Genomic DNA, 23,456 nt, shown 5'->3' on the forward strand with positions numbered 1-23,456 from the left:
ATTGTGGACTAAACCGCGCAATTTCGGACGGAGCGGTTTTGCCCGCGACGCATATATCACGGGAATCGGACGTGCAGATTTTTTTCAGATATATCAAATTCTGTTCGAATTTTTCAATCCGATGCTTTTTGATCATGATTATACAAAAAAAAAAAAAAAAAAAAAAAAAAACAGAAAAAAAAAAAACTGTCGGCGTGTATGCGCGCGCGTATGTGCGTCTGCCTCTTCATAAAGTCATAACTCAGCCGTACTCCCCTCCCTCCGGCACACATCCCTCGGCATAACATTTAAAACGATTTCCGCTGGCAGCCGTGCCAAGACCGTAGCACCGTTGTTTCGGGGATAGATTAACGAAACATAACGCCAGTACTCGCTACGGACTTCCAAGGGGTAGCTCAGATAATGGGAAGGGGCGTGTTGGCACCGTGCTGGCAGTTAAGCAGCGTTCAGTGCCGGGCGATGCCGCGGCTCGGCCTCCGGGGCCACGATCGATGCTAAATTTCAGTAGTTTCCGAGCAAACATTGCCCATAAAATATTTTACGCGGCACGAAATTTCATATATATATATATATATATATATTTCATATATATATATACGTACAAAAAACAATCTGTATATTAAAAACCTCTACGGTTTAATTACGCGACGTGTACGTATACACGGGAAAGGGAGGGAAAAAAATATACGCGTAGTTAATATACGAGAGGGAGGGAGTGGGCACCCCCTTCCGTGAGTATCGCACGTGTTATGGACGCGCGATAAATGTCCGCGCGGCGAGAATCCCTCGAACATCTCGAAGATATCATAACTTTCTAACATTGTGCGCGCGACGCGAGAGCGCTACGCCGAGTTAGCAACTCGGACGGCCGGGGGATATAACGGCGTTATTTACGACATTACTCGCCATAAATATGGAAGAGCCATCCATACCGTTCGGACCCGTACGATTATGGCGCACGTACGTTTCTTTCGCCCTTCATTGTGCCCCCGTGGCGACTTTCTTCGTTCTTTGTGCGACTTTGAGGCAAATGTAAGTGCGAACGCGTCGCGTCTTCTTCAACCCTCTTTCTCTCCCCCCTCGCCATGGGAGAGGAGCACGAGAGGAGATTTCGTACCCTCCGCGCGATGAGTAGATAGGTAGATGGTATATTATGTAAGAACGCGCGCGTGTATCCGGCCCTGGCATTTGCAGAGGGTTTCGCGCGGAGAAAGTCTGATGATACATCGCGGAATCGCCGCGTCAGTGCCACCCCCGCGTGATATCGCCCTCTCCTTCTTCTCCGTTAACCGACACCGCCGCCGTCTCTTTCTCACCGTAAATGGGCTTTCGGCGTTAAGAGATTAACTCGTCACGTCGGGCCATTTTAATATCACCGAACGGCACCGCGAAATTAGTCGGAGAAACGGCGCACGAACGGCGATAAGTATCCGTTACTGTCGACGCGTGTTTTTTTTTTTTTTTTTCCCGAGGGAAGCGCGCGTCTCGATTGAGAAAATTATAGCGCGCGCACTCGTATATACGCACTCGTATGGTCGTTCCATGAAGTATAGAGAGAAAATCGAGACTAAATAAATCGATGTTTTGAAGCTTCGCCCGCAAACTTGGAGTTCCTCCAACAGTCTCGCTGCAAAACGCAGCAGCAGCTCTCTCTCGAACGCGACGCGACGGCTAATTCCCGCGTATTAAGATCCATATTCGTACAAACGCGGTAATCGAACGCGTCGCGCATACGTTACGCTTCGACGTATATAATCCATCGGCGAGAAAAAAATTACATTCGCTTTTTTCTTCGGAGCGTTACGTATGCGCGTTACGTACGTGCACGTACGTAAGCCAAAGCGAAGCTACACACACGTCCGCAGCACGGCGGACTTAACGAGAAAGAGCGCTTATTAAACGCGAGAAACCGAGATAAGATTTCGCCGCCGGTGATGGCGGAATGAGGGGAGAGGAAGGAGGAGAGGGGTTCGCGACACGAAATGAGGCGGCATTACTCGAGTATAATTGGCTGAAAAGTAGGTAAACTGCTGCAGTAAAACGTTTGTAAACACTCACCCCTGGTAAAGTCCGCTTCTCATGCAGAGCGTTCTGGGCGCTGATTGCGCTGTCACGGCTGTAGTAGGTGAGGAACGCACAGCCTGCAACGGTGAAAACAGAAACTCTTATCTCGCGCAGATTAAACTCGCCTCGCAGCACTACGAGCCGCCACGACGATATAAGCGTCGTCCGGCGCGCTCTTACATGCTGCTTTATCATAAAAGGCATCGCGAGTCGCTCGCGACGCGCGCAGGCCACGCGAATTCGGTCGAGGTAATCACTTAGCAAAAGGATATTACGACATGCCCCACGCGCGCGCGGGAACGCTTATCGGCGCGGTCGCGAACAGCGAGCGAAAAGCTTTTTCCGTACCGCGAGTCGAGAGATTCGTTGAAATAAAAGTTTTACACCCCCGCTCTCGCGTCAAAAACTGCGGCGCGGAACGAGCGAAGGTCGATCGCGCGGATACCGGCGCGGAGTTCTCTCTTTGCGCGCGCCCGCAATTACGTGACGCGAGTCAATGTGTTAGCCATAATTAAACAGGCCGACGGTGGAAAGTTCTCGCTGCGTAATTGCCGGCGCGGCATACATTCGCGCGCGAGAAAAACTTTTTCTTTACGTTTAATGTAATCTTTGCGACGCATTGCGCGCGCGCGCGACCGGAGCGATTTCAGAATGCGCGCGTTGAAACCTCGCGCCGGAAACGTACGAACCTCACGCAGTTTCGAATCGAACTTGGGAAGGGATTCTTTCAAGCCGCGCCGCCGGGAGCGCGTTGTGTTGTAGTGCGAAAATAAACGTGACGTTTCGCTCGCTCGCTCGCGCGATTTGTTTCGAGATTTCGGTCGTTGATTTTGTCAACGGCGGAAGAATAATTTCTGCGAGGATACGTCAGCCGGGAATTCATCAGCCGCGCGACGCGCGCATTTCGATTTCTCCGCACGATACACCGTCCACCGGTCGTAAAACACGTCGGCTTAATCGCGGCACGTGAAAGACCACGAGTTTGCGCGAGTCCACTACTGTACGCTATCATCTTCGTCAGATAGTAATATCGATGTAGCGACGGAAACACACACTCACACATACACACGCATACACACGTATATACGTCGGTACTCACGCAAACTTCGCGCTATACGTTTAGAATCAGGCCGTTATCACGCGCTCGATATAAATATCCCTGTATTAGTCGCACTTCAAAAGTTTATACGTTGCTTATCCGCAACCGTAAAATCGTATGTAACTGTGTAATTTCTCAACAAAGGGTCGGGCTTATCGCGCTTATAATTAACGCCGGTAAAAATCGTTCGCCGCGAAATAATACGCTTTAACGGGTCTATTTTTTTTGCAAGAGAGGGGGAGCGTGTAAAAATCTAATTCGACGTTCCTCTCTCGCAAATGAGTTATTTGCGGTTTGAGGTTTTTGCGCGACGTTGCGCAACGTGAGGTAAAACAAACACGCGGCGAAGAATCGACTAGCGTATATACATACGTGTCTGTCGCGTCGTCGGAATCAATTTTGCGCGGGACTACATTCTCGGTTTAAGAAATGGCGTCGTCGATATCGCGGCGGGTTAAAACGATGGTAATTAACCCGAGAATTGGACGGTGCCTGAACCAGACCATTATCGGCTATCGCGCTGTCGAGCAAACCCGTTGGGACCGCCTTCCTATCGGTCTGAGGATTTATTCAAAGGGCCTCTCGGTCCTATCTGATCACCATTTGACTATCTCAACACAGCGAGATGGATGTAAGCAAGCACGCGCGAGAGACCGCGAACAGAGACCCTTAAAGGCCGAGAGATTGCGCGCGTATTTATGACACGACTCTATCAGCGCGACTCTGTCACTTACGGAATTCATTAAATTCGTGCGAACACTCGAGCGCGGAGAGAATTTATTTGCGCCCTCTTATAATCTCGGTCTTATAATTCACTAGGCTACAAGTGCATTTGTTTTAAACCACCCCGTGCTTCTCGTAATATATTTTCTATCATTCCAATTATAAATTTTATACTTAACACGCAACTCTGTGGTCTGACATTATCACAAATTATCGATTTAATATGCATGAAAAAAAGTGTAGTTATTATACAGGATGTTCCATATGTTCCGGACCGGCTGAATTTTTCGAAAAGTACTTATTTTTAAAATAATGTTTGAGACAAAAGTTGCAGAGTATAAAGTGATGTATTTATTGATGTTGACAATTTGACCTTGGGTAACGTCTCGTCAAGGTCCTTCTCTACTAACACACAAGAAGTATAAATCCGACCGAGCAACTTCACGTGGTACACTTTAGATAACGCTAATGCCGACGATACTTGAAATTTCAGGACTCATAACTCTGCAAGTACTCATTGAAAAATGGTTTGTAACCAGTGTTTCGAGAACGTCTCGATGTCGGCTACAAAAATATTCAATAAAATATAGAGACTTTTATTTAAAAAATTCAATGGGATTTTGATCTGACCTTAACGACACGTTACTCAAGATCAAACTGTCAACGTTAATAAATACATCACTTTATACTCTGCAACTTTTATCTCAAACATTTTTTTCAAAAATAAATACTTTCCGAGGAATTCAGCCGGTCCGGAACATATGAAACACCCTGTATAACCAAAACAAAATCTCGATAGGAATCAATCTTCTTGCAAATTTTTCCGTGTAAAGTTACTGTGAGCGAGCTACTAATTAGCGTATCTTTGAACTTGTCGATTATATTGTTATCACCAGTAAATTTTACGTCCGAGTGAAAAATGATTAGTTGAACTCTTAACTGTTACTTTCACGACGAGATAACCGGGACGTTTTAATCTCGCGAGAGAGAGAACCTCGATGACGCGCAGTTTGACGACGATGCGGCCGCCGGTCTTCCTCTTCTTTCGACCCGAAGAGTCACGTCGTGTAGACGAGAAAACGAGAAAGTAAGAAAGGCGTAAGAGGCGCGCGCACTCGTAATTTTTCATGCGGCACGTCCAGAACTCGCGCTTATCGGTTATCTCCGGCACCGCAGTATGTCTCATTCGCACGTAGAGAGGTCTAACCTAGCCTCAGGTAAGTTCGTTAAAGCTCTCTCTCTCTCTCTCTTTCTCTCTCTCGGAGTAGAGAGAGAAACAAGAGTTGCGAGAAAGAGGAGAGTGAAACAAACCGCGCGGCAAAAGATTCGCTTGAAGGCTACAGCCTGCGGCTGGTCACGCCGCGAGTGCTCTCGACGTTAGATACGGAGTGTCCCGTGCTATTTCGCAACCCGCCCGCTATTTCGGAAACGTCCGAAAATATTTACAAACATGGCGAGCGCGCTTATCTTAATTGTGTTGGGATGGCTCGCTCGTGGCTCCGCTATTCCGCCCCCGGATACCAGCGGGAATAGAAAACTTCGCCGCCCCGGCTCAAATCAAGCGCTCTCTCCCGTTCCCCCGGGGGCCCGTCGGGGATGAATTAGCTCCCGGCGACTCGACAAGAACAAGGACAATCGTTTCCTCGCGCAGCCGTGAATCTCCGTTCGCGCGCGTTTTTTTTTTCTTTTCCGCCCGAATTCAATCTACCGCTATCCGGCGCGATATACGCAGTCGACTCCGGAGGAAATCAAGATGATGCTTCGCAGAACCGCGATCGAACGGCCGTGCCACTTGGTCGCGGTAAACAGTAGTAAAGCAAGTTTGACGTACAAGTTTTGACTTTGAAATCTATAATACTGTTTGCACTCGCTTCGCACTTTCGGGGAACTGCTCTGCACTTTCCGAGGCGATTATTTTCGAACCGGGACAACCCGGATGTTGCCCCACTGAATACAAAGAGTTAATTCCCTGTTTCTCTCGGTGGCTTTCAGATAATTGCACTTTTATGTACAATGGAATTCTGAGTGGAATATTTACTTTTAGCTTCTGTTTTTATTGGAATATTGATTTTTTTTTTGATGAGCTTTTTACGTGTGTATACATACATGTATGTGTGTGTACATACATGTACATGCTTGTAATACCCAACGTTCTTCGTGCGTTTAATTTAGTTTCAGAGTAAATGGGTTTAAATTGATATATATATATATATATATATAGGTCAGAATTCTCGATAGTGTGTGCCTTTCGCGGTTTTAAATATATTATGGTATTGCGCACAGCACGCAATTATCTCTCATCTCTTCGCGATTTAACCGAAAAGCATAAACCATAATTGTAATGAACGAAAGATAACAAACTTGAAACTGCTATTCTTGCGCATTTTGTTTCTTCTCTTATCACACTCTGTTCTGCTACTTTGAAAATTTATATAAGATCTCGGAACGTACTTATTCAAGAGAAAGAGCGATCAGTAAACTTTTTACAAACTTTGCGTCGCCGGAATATAAAGAACAAAAGTGGAAAGAACGAAGAAATATGCAAAGATACGAAACGTACAAGATATATCGAGTGTATGAACGTACACATATACGTTCTCAAGAACACATACGAACACAGTTACTAACACACACGTCTATCGATATCGCGTACGCGTTTCTCGTTTCCGAATATATACACATGTTCCTCTATTTTGCTATATGGAGTAATTAACGCGACGAGGTAACGATTAATGCCGCGGCTCCTACACGTCTCTCTCTCTCTCTCTCTCTCTCTCTCTCTTTCTCTTTCTCTCTCTCTCACGCTCCCTCTCTCTCTCTCTGTCGTCCTCGACGCGGTTCCGCATCTGCAATTACGATAAGGCTTACGATTAGCTTGACAGCGAAGCGTCGAGTGGCGCGGCCTCGTGCAAATTGCAGATGAAGCAGCGCTACGCGCGTTCACCGCAACGGTAGTGCAGGAACAATACGCTGATTCGAGATAATGAAACAGCTTGTCATCGAGTATGCGCGTAGTCATCTGCGTGTAGCGACGAAGTTTCGTCATGTTTAACTTCGCGCATATAAATGTATACCGAGCGAACCGGCACGTAACTACGTATACAATCATTTCGTTAAATGTCTGAGACGTTTTTGCGATAAAGAAAAAAAGCACATAAAAAAATGACACCCACCTTCGGTTTGCGACTCACGCATCCTCGTAAACCTACAATTTCCGACGGCCGAATAATACAGTCAATTTATTCGAGAGATCAACAGATAATCTCGTCCCGAACTCACGGTGATTCTCGCGCGCGATATACGAAACGAATTTTTTTAAATGATTTTTTATCGTACATTTCTCTCGCATTGCTGCATATATACTTCAATACACGTGTACAACAGCGTAATCTCCGTGGTGGCCATTGCAAGTATCGCTAACGCATACAATATGCAAATTAAAATACAAAGGGTATAAATACAAAGTGTAATAAAGTGTAAAAAAAAGAGGTCCTTTATGATCAGCATTATGATAATGTGATAAAATACGAAATAAAATATATATATCACGCGACTCGTGCTATATATCTCTCTTTCTGCATTTAATTTATGCCACATAAATATTGTAAAACACAATTTTCACATAACAAAATCTCTGATATCGATATTACACGTGTTTTATGTACGATTATTATTCGTATTTATGCGAAATTTACATTCATACAAAAGAGAGAGAAAAAGAGAAAAAGAGAGAGAGAGAGAGAGAGAGAGAGAGAGAGAGAGAACACACATATACAGAACGGAACAAAATTGTTATTTAAATACGCAAAGAATAAATTATTCGATATCGCGTTTTACGATTACCGTTTACGAACTTTGTGCGGTCAAAAGAGTTTTGTTCGTCCTGAGAAATACACGAAGAACATCCATGCAAATCCAATGAACCGGGTTATAGACTGTTTTACGCTGATTCGAGTGGAAGCAAACGTGTTTCTATCTCTCAGACGAGCTTATAGAGAGCGCGGCTAGATAATCAAGTGGTTCTTTCTTCTCGTGACCGGACCGTATGCGAAGAGGCTGACTGAACCCTGAGAGAGGGGTTCATGAGACCATGAAGGAAACTGTCTAGCTTGTGAGTTTTTGCCTATAAACCTGCCGACGTGTATCGCAAATGGGAGGGAGAGACGTACAGATAAAGAGAGAGAAGCGAGAGACAAGGACGGGAGATACAAACGAGAGTTGATGGCATCGTCCGACGTCGACGAGGGCCAGGCGAGGTGGTTAAAGGGGGTTCAAGAGTAGAAGAGCGTTTTATTTGCGAGGCAATGCGACGGCTAATACACCAGTCACTGGACAGCGTCCAAGTCATAAAATGGATTTTATGACGCCGATCGATACAACGAGATCTCTCTCTCCTACTTTCCGACAGTCACCCTCTTTTGCCCTTCCGTCGAACACCCGTCGAAGCCTATATATCGGTTCTTCCTTCGTGGAAGGACAGTTTCGCTGGTCCACTTCGTTTGTTCGAGCAAACTTTGCCGCGGAAAGTCCACAATCAAATTCTTCCCCCACGTGCTTTTCTTTCAATATCGAAATTTGTTTTCTTGATATTTATAAGATTCAAGACACATCAAAGACAAATTAACAAACAGCGCTACAAATGTTGGAAATAACAACTTCAATAATGTTGTTATTGTTTTCTGCACACACACAAGATTCCAAAAAAAAAAAAAAAAAAAAAATTATAATAAAGACGCGAAAAGTTAAAGCTGATGACTTCCAGAACAAATCCTTTTGAATCTTTTTGGAATCATTCCCGGCACTGGTTGTCGAAAATTGGAAAGTAAAAGCTCCCAAGTGACACGGGGAACAAGAATGGAAAGTTTTCCAGGCGCGGAGTCGAAGAAAGAGCGCGTCGCGCCAACCAAATTGCTCTTAACCAGGTACTAGGCAGTCCGGGAATGAGGATTTTACGGTTCTCCTAATGAATTGAAACGAAACGAGCCTCCGGCCGACTCACCCCGCCCGCGACCGCACCCACACATCATTCAGTTATAGTACGTGGAAGTCGTTGTCGTCGTCTCGGCGTCGAGCGGCTTGCCGACGACCACGCGGAGATAGAATTTGCATCTTGGGCGAAAATTGAAATGCGCCGGTACAATGGACAGGGAAGAGTGTCCTGCGAAATGACTTTTATAATAGGGACGCACACAGGTAATATAGCCGAGGCGGAACGGAGAAGCGTTTCGAACTGTTGGTGTACGTATCTCGTGCACCAACGTCGCGAATGTGTGCGATGCGTATGTGTGTGCTTTCTACGTAGAAGCGCAGCAACACACCGAGATGTGAACTCCGCGCGCACCTGTGTGCGCAACGTTCGCGATACTCCGGCGTGGTAATGGTTGTCCATGACAACGGAATTTTCTCCGCTGGATCCTCGCAACACACACACACACACACATATACATGTGCACACACAGACAATGGCACACGCGCACGAGCGTAAAATGGAAAGGTGGAAAGAGCGAATGTGTGTGAGTCTGTGTGTATGTGTGTACGTGCGAGGATATACGAGAGAGTGTTCGCGAGCGTCTGTGTTCGAGCCGCACGTCGACGGCACCCTCGGTGTTGCGCAGAGGAAATTGAAATATGCAAATAACCGCAGCTAGGTGGCGCCGACTCTGCGAAGGTTGATGTTTCGTCCTCCGAGTATCGGCGTTTATCGTCAACACACCGGACACCCCGCGTCGAAAACGGACTTTTTGAATATCGATAACAGCGCAACTACTCCCCTCCCGCAGCATGTATCCCGTGTGACTGCTGTATCTGTAGAATCGAAGCGAAACTCGAATGTGAGCGCGCGGCGTGTTGGCTATTTCAAGAAGGCGATTGCACGTCCGACTCGCGGTGGAAAGAGACTTACGGACTGCGTTCTGTGTCGACGGGGAAAAGGGGAGAGACCACGTCGTGCAAAGTCGAGGAACGTACGTCGCGAATGCATATATTACGAGACCACACGCTCCGACTTCCGCGTCGCTGAACGCGAATGAATATTCATACGTTCCTATTTCGTCTTTGCCGGTCGTTCTCGGCGATTAGCAACCGCGCTATTATCAGACGTCAAGTTAATTCTATTCTCTTTTGCAAAAGTTAGCCCGGTAACTGTCGAAACGATTCCAAAGTTCTCTCTTTCTCCCTCGTTCGGTGCAAAAGATGAGGAGAGAGAGAGAGAGAGAGAGAGAGAGAGAGAGAGAGAGAGAGAGAGAGAGAGAGAGAAGGAAGAGGGAAAGAAATCCTCTCGCGGCATACCGTCGCAACCGTGAAGTCTCGGTCCATAAAGCCTACGAAAGCCTACGAGTGCGCATAAGTGAAGTGGTCGCACCAAACGGAACGATGAACCCACTTTCCTGTGGCATTCCGCGCCATCGACCTTCGCGACTACTTACAATCGACGGTACGTGCTCTACAAGCTGAACTTCACGGTGGACGACTTTTTTTTTTCAAAGAAAAACTAATTCAAGTTTCCCGTATATGTTGAAGTTTACTCGCGCACAATCTCATATGTAGTATTGTAAATAATAAAACAAATAAAACGGTAACATACGGTAACGTCTTTCCCGTTTATCCCAGTCTGTTGATTATGTTTTCTTTTCACTTTCCTTTTTGCACAAAAACATATTCGCTTTTCTTTTTTTTTTTTTTTTTTTTTATCAAACACACTATCGCGACTCTGTATCGGCACAACGTACATCGAGGTCTGCACGATACGGTGTCATATGACCTGTGAAATCGTTCTCGTCTGCAAACCTCTGTTCCGGATCCGATCAAAGGCAGAACTCGATCAAAGATTGTCGGCCTTTGAGAAACGCTTTTGACCCACACCGAACAGAAATAGACCGAACGGTCAGTTCAGTCAATCAATAACTAAATCGACGATTCGACTGAATCATGTCGGAGAAATTATTAACGGAATTATTATTGATTCAGAAATGATAACGACAACTTTTCGCAATTGGTTTTTTTTTCCGCCCCCTCCGGTCACTTGTACTCGTCGGTGAAGAACGGAATATCTCAATAACTAAGATAACGGCCCCTTCGGTAATTCGTGTTTTTTCATAATTTAAAAGAAGTGCAATTCAAAGCTCGCGGTTGTGGTTCCATCTAATTGACCCTGTTGCAATTATTAATAGACTTTGCTTCCTGCAAGCAAGTTTTCCGGACACGCTTTCTTTTCTCGCTCCGTTTCCTTCATTATAAATACGTTTCGGAGAGCGGAGCATTAACGTAAAATGCTCCATCGAAGGCAATTTTTATTCAAAGCGCGACGTTACGGCGGCGCTGCGCGACGCTTTACTTTAAATCTCGGGGTTTGAAAGTCACGAATGGGAGAAATGTAAAAATAGTCCACCTGCAAGAAGTTATTAAGTCTTTCGTAAGGGCCACCTTTTGCCGAAGCATTTTCGTCGGCAGGACCCCCTCCCTCCCTTCCATCTCTCATCCCTTTCCTCCTATCTTTCTCTTATCTCTCCCTTATTTCTACCGGTTTCCGCTCTTCTCGCGTATCTCCCCCGTTTTCCTTCCTCTTCACCCTACGTCCCATCCCGTCCGCCGCGTCTTACAACGACTAAATTAAATACTGCGCCCGGAAAATCTCTAAGAGGGGGAGGGGAGGAAGCTCCTCGGATATTCAGGAGCGTCTTGGATGCACTGCCACGTCCAATTTCAACTGCTTAGCTTGTACGATATATCGCTGTGGATGAAGGAGCGAGAAAGAGAGAATTATGATAGAATAATGAAGACGGCAAAATGTTTAAAACCAAGAAAGGAGAGAGAGAAAGAGAATTGTTTGATATTACGAATGATTTCCAAACAAGAAGAAATGTTTTTTTGATGAAGAAAATTGCGAACTACAACTCTCAAAATTCTTCAATTAAGCTCTTTTTAAATTGCGTTTATTAATTTTAATAACATCACGTCGCGTAAAGCGACGTTCCGCTACATGGAACGGCACGAGCACATGGTCTTAAGCCAGATATCCCGTCTATGTACGGCTACACGGCCCTTCGCTACCTAACCTATACACGTTGCCTATGTGCAGACATAAATATGTACTTAGGCGGGATTAAATTATTTGCAGGAAGATGAAACGGGTCCGACCCGCATAGCTTCATTTCCCTAGACATCTTGAGTTGCGCCTACCGCGTGTCGATGGAAATGTGCCTCGCAGGCAATTCGTTGTGGTCTTTCCCGCACCAACGTCAGATGTAAATGCCGAACTAATTCCGCGGAATTGAAACACAAAAACGTTATTTCGTGATATTTCTGTAACAAAAAAAAAACCACGCGTGTCGGGCGGTCGCACGTGCACGCACACACAAATACACACACGCCAAGAATACATATATTCAACATCGAGCTAATTATTTTCGTCAAATAATATTATTTGCGTTCTTTTGAAGCGAAATTGTGGTTATTTAGTCTCAGCGGGCTTTCATATATGTATAAATAGCACGAGAATGCGGTCTGTTTGTATGGTGTAAAATAGCATGAAAGGTCGAATAAACGGTTGCGGATATAATAGAGTCGCTCGCGATATATATCCGTCGCTGCAGAACTACGGGCTTAATATTTCATCGGCGACCGCTAGAACGCAAGTGTGACTTATGCCAGTTTAATGACCGGCGCGGCATTTAATTCGGGCGTTTAATAATTCACGATGGTCACAGGACGAGTCTCCGTGTTACCGTCGCGCTTATATATCGCGCAATGCTCGCCCCGTGTGTACGTTCGAAAATCTAAACGTCGACTTCCAGTGGGATCATGACAATGCGTTGTTATCACAGCGACGACTACTCAGGTCGCGATCGGTCCTCTTTCTCTAATTTTCCTCTCTCTCTCTCTCCCGGCAAGGGTTAATTCATTCTCGATGTAACTCGCGAACTCTACGCGCGGCTATCCTCCCTTCTTCCTCCTCTTCGCCACGAGATATCTCGTTTCCAGAAGGATGCGTATGAATTTGGCACACGTTTCTCCGATTTGCATCTATATGAATAGGCGCGGATTACGGAGGAGATTGGAATAAATTTGGCCGGCTCTAAGTGAGCTCGGCAATTTATACGGACACACAAGCAACGGACGTTGCGCCCGCCTTTATAGGTGCGTGCGCGCGCGCGCGCGCGTGTGTGTGTGAGAGAGAGAAAGAAACTCGCGGTAGGTGCACGCAACCGAGGCGTGTTAAAAAAAACTTTATTACCGCCGCAATTTGCCTAACCGCAAAGACGGATAGAAACTAAATCGTATTTCCGGTGTCACGGGCAATAACTAATGGGTAAAATCCCGCGAATCCGTATATAAAGTATATAATGCGATCTTTACGTTGACAATTTACGCGAGCAAATATAAATGTGTGTTCCACCGATGGAATGTTGTACGGTAACGGTTACGACTGTAATTCTACATACAACCGATCATATATTTTATAGTTTGTATACATGTTGTTTATATCGCGATGCGCGAGATATAACGGCGAGACGCAAAACGTGTAACGATCGACGATCGTACGACTCGCAAATTCGTTCATCATTTTCGATTATCCGCGACCGTTTATGAGCGTCGTCGCCTCTCGGACCTCGGTCCAATACCCGACCCAGAATGCCCCGCCGTCGGCCGAACGAGAACTTATTACGATCCGTCATTTTGTCCGTTCGTCGCTCGTAACAAGCATCTTTTACGACACCACGTAAAATAGGAAGAACGATGGCGCGGCGCCATAGACGTTGATTGTCGAGGGACTCGCCTTCCCTCTCGCGCTCTCTCTCCCCGCTCCTCGGTCGCTTCTCGGCGCGATCCTTTCTTCGTCGCTTCTCTCTTTCCGCAGTCTACCACTCCCGGGGGAGAGGAATGGCGGTACATTCCCTAACGGAGGAAAACCGCCGTCTCCGTTGAACGGAGGGAGGGAGCGACCGGGAGAGCGCGGTGCGGCAGGAAGACGTTGTTAGGGCTATTGCTCTCTGTCCGAATGAAGGACCGCTCATATTTACAAGCGACGGTAGCAAATGGTCGAAACGGCGAAAGGACGGCGTTGGGCGGCGCGGCGCGCGGGCGGGTGGGTAGAAACATCAAGGGAACGAACCCGTCAAATCGGCCTGCGGGACCCGGCACAACGATTCGCTTCTCTCTATCCGTTTCCCCAATCTGCGCCATTTTTATTCTCTCGCCCTCCCTCCGCCTTCCCTCTTCTCGCGAAGGGTGGCTGCATCCTCGGAATTCACTCGGGTGTTCTCGTCGAACGTTTTTCGCTCGTCACGCGATTTGTAGCGGGTGGTGATTTTCGACGAGATAAGTTCGCGAAGAGAAAGAGAGATAGGTTCTGCGCGCACTCGATGGAACAAATGGTCGAATGCTTCTAACAGGATCTATCGGAACGCATCGCCGATACATTGATGTTTTTTTTTTTTTTTTTTTTTTTTTTTTTTTTTCATATCGAAATCCGCGCACGGTTACGAAGTATAATAAATTGAAAAACTTGACCAATAATGATTTTTTTAGAAAAAATTAAAGAATTGCCAAGTCTCGTCGCGTGCGCCGCGGGCTTTATTCTTATTCGACTGTTCGCTCCGATATTTCGTAGTAAAGAATATCGTTTCTCTCGAAAATTCTTTTTTTTTTTTTTTATTTTTTTTATTTTTTTAGCGATGTCGATCTACGCAAAATGTAACGGGCGGACAAAGTTTCATCCAGTGGCTAAATAACACTCCCACTCGTGCGCGCGCGCGCGCGGTGTGTTTCCTTTTTCCTCTTTAGTTTCGACCTCCACTCTCGTTCGCGCGCCCGCGCGTGTTCGCATGGATATTTTTATGAATCCATCGATGTATGAACACATGCAATCGTTCGCGTTTATTGTTTTTGTCGAGGGAGGGGGGGGAAGAGCCGGCCCCGACGTCGGTCGAATTTGCATATTTTGTACCGGGCCGACCGGTCCGGTCTATTGTGTCCAACTGACTGCCGAATTGCTCCACATCGAGCATAAGCTCGAACTTTTGCATGACAATAAAAGCCGCGCAATGGTATCGGAGCATGTTCGACGCTCGTATCGCTCGCGAAACTCGCGCGCGCGGCGGAAAACGGCAAAAACCTTAGAATTAGAAAATGCAAATTCTCTGATAAACGCGACTGCAGAATTCGCGCTGATTCCCTAGAAATCGCATCTGCTCGTTTTCTCCTATTCAAGTTGTCAACAATGTTTTTTTTTTTTTTTTTTTTTTTTTTTTATATAGAAGCTGTTTATTTATTATAGCAACGTAGCACCTCGGTTATTTGTTCCGTGTCGCGCCCGCGTCGCACAGATCAATCGCGAAATGATTACGAACGTTTCAATTAAAATAAGTCATCCTGCCACTTTTATCAACTTTACGAGCGCTGTCCGGGGCGCGCGTGAATTATCTGTCGCGCTTCGCTTTCACCGTTACGATGATGTATAGGCTATCGCATAAAAAATGTGAACGAGAGCCACGTCGGGGGAGAGGCGATATCGTGAAAAACGAGACTTTCGGGATTGCAGCGTGTACGGACGGACAAATAGTTCGATGGATCAAGTTTTAATGACCGGAACAGCCGAGCGCCGACGCCGCTATCGAGCCATTGACAAACCACCGCGGAGGTTCTGTTGCTAAAATGAATCGCGCCGTTATTTGCGAACGCATAACATTAAAACGGGCAAGCGGCGAGTGAGCGCAATGCTGTTATCGCGATAACAATAAGTTTGCTGATACGATTGTATTCTTTTGGAAACTGATATTGGCCGGGCGATATTGATTTGCGTCCGCGCGAACTTATGTGATTGACGGAGATTTTCGGCAATGCGTGTCACTAATAGCCGTATACCGTTTAAAACGACATCTCTCTCAATTCACTGACAAACTGACCTCGCGATCTCTTGTTTGCTTCGCAAAACAAGAGCGTTCTCGTGCTGTTGTTTTCTCTTCTCTCTCTCTCTCTCTGTGAAATCGTTCTTCAGATTTATATTAATTTCCATTCGTTATAAAGAAATTCGTTGCGTGTGGACGATTCCGAAAAGGATATATCGTCTGAAATATCTGCTCTCTGCTATTTTTTGTGGATATATTGTGTAACAGAATTGAACCGAATCCATTCGCGGCGTCTCTTGATCTCCTTCGAGCTTCTCTTAATCATCGTTAAAGATAATGCCGATAATTCGCTCGAGGAAAAAACGCTAAACAAGTCAGGGTCTTTTTCGAAGAAACGCGATCTGGCATTTCTACGCCCGCGGACTATCAACCGGTTTAAGCACATATGAGTTTGCCGAGACGAGAAAACTAATACGAGCGATCGATGTGATGCGTGATAAAAATACACTCGAGTCTCCACGGCGGCCACGACGGGTCGTTTCGGGCGATAAATCTCGCGGGTTCTAGAGCAAGGACCAGATAGAGACACGTGTCCGTTAATGGCTGGCACAGTCACCGGGTGGCGATCATTGCCAAGCCAACCTACGGCCTCTATCCCCCGCGGCTACGTGCACGGCTTTCCCAAAGCTCGACTTCCATTCCGGCATCTGTCCGCAGGTACTTTCACACAGACACGTGGAGATGTGTGTATGTACACACGTTCGCGCGACCGCATCGTGGCTCTGCCGCACGTGCACACGGCCGTTGTGTGCTCCGCGCGCGCCCCTTCACGTGTGTACGTCGTATAAACCGGCCGGATTCTCTCTTTTTGCGGCGGCGCGAGATCTCAACAAGGTAAGCGGACACGTTCCCCGGAATAGCCGGAGAGCTTCCAGCTTACCATGGAATCAGATTCGACTTAAAGTGCAATTTCGATAATTCACGGCTGAAATACCGCCGCGGAATCTCAAGTCATGCGGCGGCGTCCGGCTCGCTGCACTTTCGCACGTCGATATATAACGCGACTTTCTGATAAGATACTTTAGACGGTTTCCGGTTACCTATATATTTTTTTTCTCTCTCTCTCTCTTTCTTTCTCTCTCATTCTTGTAGAGAGAAAAATCGACAGTCGTATAACTGAGTTCGCAACCAAACGGAGACGAATGCAAAAATAGGACGACTTTAGGGAATGGCTCGATAAGGTCAAATGCATCATTCCGTACTTCATCCAAGTAGGTCGCATTTATAGAACGGTTTTTAGTAATCTCGAGGAGTAGTGGTTCTTTCTTGAGACTCGGGTATGTACGTATCTCTTGCGACTGTACTTGTGTGCGAAGCGATCGCGCGGCATTACGAGCGCGGACATCGAGAACGCGCCATCACGATTGGGCTTCCTCGAAAATAAAGGCATTTAAATCGGCCGCCGTCGAAACGGAGAAATATATTCCTCCGATCGCTGATTTTTCTCGGCGAACTTTTCTTCTTTCTCTCCTCCCCCGGAGAGACAAAAAAGGAAATAAGCGTCCGGGGGGAACGCGAAGGCGATATCCTCCTAGGTTTGATTTCCCCCCCCCCCTTGGTTCTCAATCCCACCCGGCAGATTCATTGGCTCCGTTTCAATTCCGGCCAGCGGATCAAACGCCGACATGCGGTCGTCGTCGGGTGGCTGGCTCGCCAAGCAGGCAGAAGCGGAGGTGGTGGTGGGCGCGCTTTGTGCCGTCGAAGGCGACGACGACGCCCGACATAGACGCCGCCGTCGCCCGCCGCCGTCGCTCGCAGGAGCGATCGTCACCGTCGTCGCGCAACGTCTAGCTGGCGACGGCGACAAAGGAGAGGGTCCGCCATCGTCAACGATGCGACTTGGCAACTCGTCAAGAAGCTTGTAACCCTAACTGTGCCATTGTGAGCGAGGCGCTTGCTGGAAACTCCTTTCTGGCCCCGGCCTGCTGTTTCGAGCCTTCTTTGTTTCCCCGGAGGGTGAACACTACCCCGGAGGCGCGTGTGGCACGGTAGCGGTTGTCGCCCAACCGCTCTAGCCCACGCGAATGGACTTCCCTGTGTCTCAATGTGTACGTGAAAACCACCACTACGGCCCAAATGCGACAAAAGTACAAGAACGAACAAAACGATAAGTCGAATAAGGGCGCAAATATTGCTGCTCGTCTAGATTTGTAAAGCGGTTAATTATTTTTTCAAACTTTCCTGACGGCAATTATGCGGCACGTTCAATCTGTCTGTTATCACAAACACGCTTGAAACATCGTATATAAAAAATTGCTCGGCTAACGCAAGGAGAATAAACATCTCTCCTCTCGTGACAATCACGCGAATTCCCGTCGCGCGACTCCCACAAGTGTAACTCGTTTGAAAGAAAATTTGTAGTCTTGAAGTACATGTGTGTGTGTGTGTGTGCGCGCGCAGTATATATATATACTCATATAATCGCGACGACAAGTTAATTGCCGTCGCTAGACGAGGTTTGACGAAAAATGAGAGAGCGGTGACCTGCGCGCGTACTACCTGACCGAAACGGTAAAAGCCAAGTAAGATACGATCGGTGATTTCGTTGTGCCAACTGGTCTGTGCACACCGGAGCGCACGCGAAGTGTACACATTTAGAACAACAAGTCTTTTTGAGCAGATGGTGCGCATCGGCACTCCCATAAACAAGCCGACGCCGCGGTCTATAGTCACCAGCCTCGGCTCCTTTCGTTCTCTCTCTCATTCCGTCGCGAATCTTCAACCCTCTTCCTCACGCCGGTTTTCGTCCTTCCTGTTTCTTCCGACTGCCATTTCTCTTCCTCCTTCGCCGCGCCACCGCCACCGTTCGCTCGCGCGCCCGTGCCGTTTCTCTTTCCTCTTCTTCCGCCCGTTGTTCTACCACGTCCAAGGAAAGCCAATAAACCATCGAATTCCTCCGGTATATTGCGGGACTCCGAGAGAGAGAGAGAGAGAGAGAGAGAGCTCGCTGTTCGGAACCAGCAACAAGTCCCGCGCGCTCTTATATTCCGCGAGTCGTTCCTCCGCCCGAGCAGACGTTCGTACTTTCGCAAATTACCGGCCCGCTGGTTACGTGCACGCTGCGAGAAAGTGGAGCGTATAGGAAAAATCGAACAGAGAAAAGAAAGTGAAGCGATGTTTATACGACGAGCGTTACGCGCTTCTCCCCCCGGTAGTAGTACGCGGGGGTAAGAGAGAGAGAGGGGAGCGTAGGGGAAGAGATCAGCCGAGAGAGAAACGTTGCGCGCAAAGTTTGCGCGTTTGGTGGGCGAACGCGCGGTAGACGATATTATTTCATCTACGTTGTAGTCAGCAGAACGATTCCGTTAATGCCAAACTTTTTTCGAGTTATTGAAGTATGGCGCTGGTTCGCACATAATGGTATTTCCCGCGCTTTATTTCATCGATTTCATGCAACCCCTTTTTTACGCCCCCGATATTTAAAACCAAAACTTCAAATAAATTCTCTCTTTGATATCGACGTGATTTTCAGTAAAAAAAAAAACGAGAGAGAGAGAAAGAGAGAGAGAGAGAAATATGAAAACTCGGATATTAAAAGATAAACTATGCGCAAAGCATTTTTATTCGGAAACAAATTTGCAGAATAATTTCAAATATCTCACCCGAACGCGATACAATAATTTGCGATATAATAGCATATTTTTCGAACTATCTCCCGAGCTATTTCGCGATAACTCTGAAATTTATCAAATGATAACAAATGTCTCGCCACAAATCGAAAACACCAACACCCTCCGACATTGGAAAGATAGAAGGGTGTTCATGAAGGGTGCTCGGCTCGGTTATAAAACTTATATAATATCTGGCTGTCCAATCTCCTTCTTTCTCTCCTTCGTCTTCCGGCCCGTTATAAGTGGCGAAGCATTACGTGAGTGGAGGACCGTTTAACAGTGCCAGCGAACCGTGTTCTATCGCGTGGAGGTCTATTGAATTTTTGCCCATCAGAACCCCTCCCGAAGCCCCGCTACGCTCGTAAAGTAAATACGTCTAATGACTGTATCTCGTTAGTGCATCGCGCGTGCTCTATCTTTCGGTCGTCGGCGGCGGCGCGGCGCGGCGGCGTTAGACTTCCCGCCTTGTTGATAGAACCTTAAGGTGACGGGGCTTCCCGGTTCTTCTTTCACACGATAGCGATTCATTTCCATAATAATAGACGCACTCTCTCTCTCTCTCTCCGTGGGACGTGGTTTTACGAGCAATGATAATTTCTCGCGATTTGACTTCCGATAATTGTCCAAAAACCGAAGCGTCATGAGTGTGTCTCACAAACTTTCGAGCGACTTGAACGAAGCGATTGCGCTTAGAGAGTGAGAGAGAAAGGAAAGAGCGTGAATATTTTGCGCTCCGGCCGATAGAATTTAAAGCGTTCGCCGCGCGTAGCGCCTGAACACACTATTTAAGTCGCCGTTTACGAGTGTCGCGCCTCGTACAATACAGGTACAAACTCTGTTAACCACGCTTCGACGAATGGCTCACGTGCATGCTAACCTTTAAGGTGTCTGACGCGGTCGTCTGCATTAGTCGTAAACGTTTCCTGCAGTCGCGCGACTCGTGAAACAGCACCTGATGTGTGCGACAAGTGTAAAAAAAAAAAAGAATATCCTTCTCCTGGCTAGTTGCTCGTCGACTTTTTTCTGGTTGTCTCGAGTTCGCTTATTTTCGGAGACTTATAGGACTCGCGGTAACTCGAGAAACAAGTCGAATAATCACGAGTATTTTATTCTGAGATTTTAATTATGTTATAAATATCAAGACACACATACACACACACACACACTAAATTAACGATATTTTATTTAATTAAAAGCGAGAGAGATTCTATCTTCTTAATAAAATTACACGGATCAAAAGAGTGTTCGAAAAAAAAAAAAAAGAACTTGGAAATCTACGACGTTGCTTCAAACGTAAACACACTTATAGGATTAATCTTTAATCTAATACTCTACGAAAGTAATCTCAGCGATGTCTGTGCGACAGTTAATGTAAATGCTTTTTGCAGCTTCTCGGATGGGAATTAATCATGGCTTATAGTGCTGCACGTGACAATCTGCTATCTGACTTCCGGTCGAGTAGACATTTAACCACGGTCTGTCTGTTGCGAGACTAATGTAACGTCGCCAAATGCGCTTACGATATAACGCAGCGTCTTCCATTAGCCTTAAACGCGAAAAATCGATAGCTAAATGAAATTGGAAATTCACAATTAGAAATCGGTTATCTTTCCCGCGCAAGAACGTCGCGTCGGGAAAGACTCTAGGGGGACTTTATAAGTTCTTCAGCCATCGACGATACGGTCAGGAAATGATAACAATAACGATTATGCCTCTCATTGGCTCCGTACTGATGTAATAGTAGAATCGCATGTTACTCCTCGTATTCCGGCGAAAATAGCTCGGTGTATCAGAAAAGACAACAATAGCCGGGGAGGGCGGACTGACTTCAGTTAAGAATTATTACCATCGCGTTGCGCCGGCAATATACAGGGGAAAAGGGAGAAGAAAGAGGATATTAGCTCGCACACCGCTTTCCGCGTTTCGCGCTCTCTCGAGGGGGATTAGATGCGTTTTCCACCCATACACGCGCGAAGGTGGTAACGCGAAGGTGAGGAAAGCGAACGGGAGCGAAAAGAGAAATAAATCCTCGATTCGGTAATTCCAAGGGCTTCGCGGCATAAATCTAAGTTCTGCGGCTGAGGGTCGGCCGACATAGTCCGCAAGATTCAGGGACTTTTGCCAGAGCAACTTTAATCCCCCCGGTAGTTCTCCTCTGGTTGAGTTACGTAGAGCTCCTCCACGGAAGCCAGCAACTCCACCAACGGGGGGGAACCTGATAACGGCCGAAATCGATCCCGGAGACGCTTTAAACGTCGCATTTACTACACGTAAGCCGTAATAACTTAATCAATTCCACGTCTACAAAACAACCAGTTCGAGTTCACGTTTCTTTGTCAGAAAAAATACTTTTGTTCGAAAAAGGAGCGTTTTTTTTTTTGCAATCTTCACGATCGTCAACGCGCACATTAGTATGTAATTGCAATGCTGTCGTACCGTGCCGTACGAATTTACAGTTCAGTTTTTCCTCTCGTTCTCTCTACGGACACGTAGAAAATTACAGTAGACAAGAGTTTCTTTGTAGCGCCCGAGGATGTTGGTTCTTGCCGGTCGTACCAGGCGGTATAATGCTCTTAGAGATACAGGAAGATACGTTATTAATATCCATAAGAGGCGAGAGAAGCAAGCGCGGCGTTGGCTGGTGACGAAGAAGCAAGAGGCAAGCAGCAGCCAGTGGGGAGCCAAGAGTTACGTGTAGGTAAGTGTTAATCTTGGTGGGTTAACGCAAGTGGCGCCCGCTGCCAAGTCTGCGGATTATCGCGCATCTTGTAATTGCCAACCAATCCCACGGGTGGAACCGGTTGGGAGTGGCTAGAACTGTTTGGCATCAAGCCTGATTGTGCTACCGCGCTCTCTCCTGTGTAGCGTTTGCCATTCGGCGTACTGCCGACGTTATTTCCTCGGTGGAAAACCACCCCCCCACCTCCTATATCATTCCATCCTGAGATCGTCTAAATCCTATTCGACGTCTCTGGACCTAACCTTCCTTCGTTTGTCAACAACGATAGACTAACCGGTCTACTGGTCTCCGCGGAAATCACAAATGTCCAATACCACGCCGTTGCGTCCGGCTCGATATATTATCACTCGGACATTTTCTGCAATTCCGGACTCTCTTCCATTTTGGCAGCGGCTTATTTTGTCCCCGCTGTTGTTTTTCAGAAAAGAAAATGACGTTACTATTATCGAACGGCGAACGCAACTTCTCTTCCCGTGCAACTTTCGGTGATGTATGTCAAAATGATATTATTAGAAAACAAATTAAAAGAGTTATTTTATGTAGTTACCACGTGAAACGAACACACGCGAGGTTGTCTTCCTGCAATTCCGCAGTATAGGCATTGTACGTATGAATAGACTAATTAGCGCGCACGGCCCGCACTCAACAAATTCGCGAGGGAGAGTAGGTTTGGGGCCGAAATATACTGGCGTGAGTAGAAAACATCTAAATTAAACAACAAATACACAGAGACACGGGGATTTACATGGGTCGTAAAACACGCACTCCCCATTTTGTAGGTCCAAAACGTGTTTCTCGGTACGCCGACCCTTCCGGTGTTATGATCCCCCCACCTTTCCGTATAGAGAATAGAAGCCACGCAAACATCATGGACGCGAGGACCTGCACACTTTATACACAGATGTGTATCGAACGCGCGGGCACCGGAAAACATCTTAAAATATTAAAGTGGCTACAGAGTGACCGCGCCACAGTTTGACCAGTCCGTGCACGTTTTCTTCCCTTCTTCTTGTCTCTTTCCCCCGACCGTCTGCCACGCTTTTCGTCCAACTTATAATTACTCGCCGAAATTGGCGACGGCGGCTGCGCCGATGAAACTTCCTTGGGCTGTCGTCGCGACCTCCATCCTACTTGGTGAAATAACGCGTCCGCGGAAATTGCTTGAACACGGAGCCGGGAACGGGATCGTTTCAATTAGCGTGCGAATACGAAGCGCCGGCAATTCCGGACTTGCGCGCGTCGCCGAGCGAAGATAATCATCTGGAACTCATCGTAAATCCACTATTCGGCCAAACAGCCGGATAGTGTTATCG

General features: G+C 46.8%; 1 protein-coding gene across 2 annotated transcripts in view; it reads right to left on the minus strand.

The window, feature by feature from the left end:
* The window catches only part of LOC109863836 (CUGBP Elav-like family member 4), a 596,712-nt gene that overhangs the window by 509,891 nt on the left and 63,365 nt on the right, over window positions 1–23,456 (minus strand). For both annotated transcript variants that reach the window (XM_020444444.1, XM_020444442.1), the window contains exon 2: window positions 2,059–2,141. The gene's annotated coding sequence lies outside the window, so the exon portion shown is untranslated. The remainder of the gene's footprint in view (window positions 1–2,058; window positions 2,142–23,456) is intronic.

The sequence above is a fragment of the Pseudomyrmex gracilis genome, unplaced genomic scaffold (genome assembly GCF_002006095.1).
Source record: "Pseudomyrmex gracilis isolate BER0280 unplaced genomic scaffold, ASM200609v1 scaffold_13, whole genome shotgun sequence".
NCBI classification, from domain to species: domain Eukaryota; kingdom Metazoa; phylum Arthropoda; class Insecta; order Hymenoptera; family Formicidae; genus Pseudomyrmex; species Pseudomyrmex gracilis.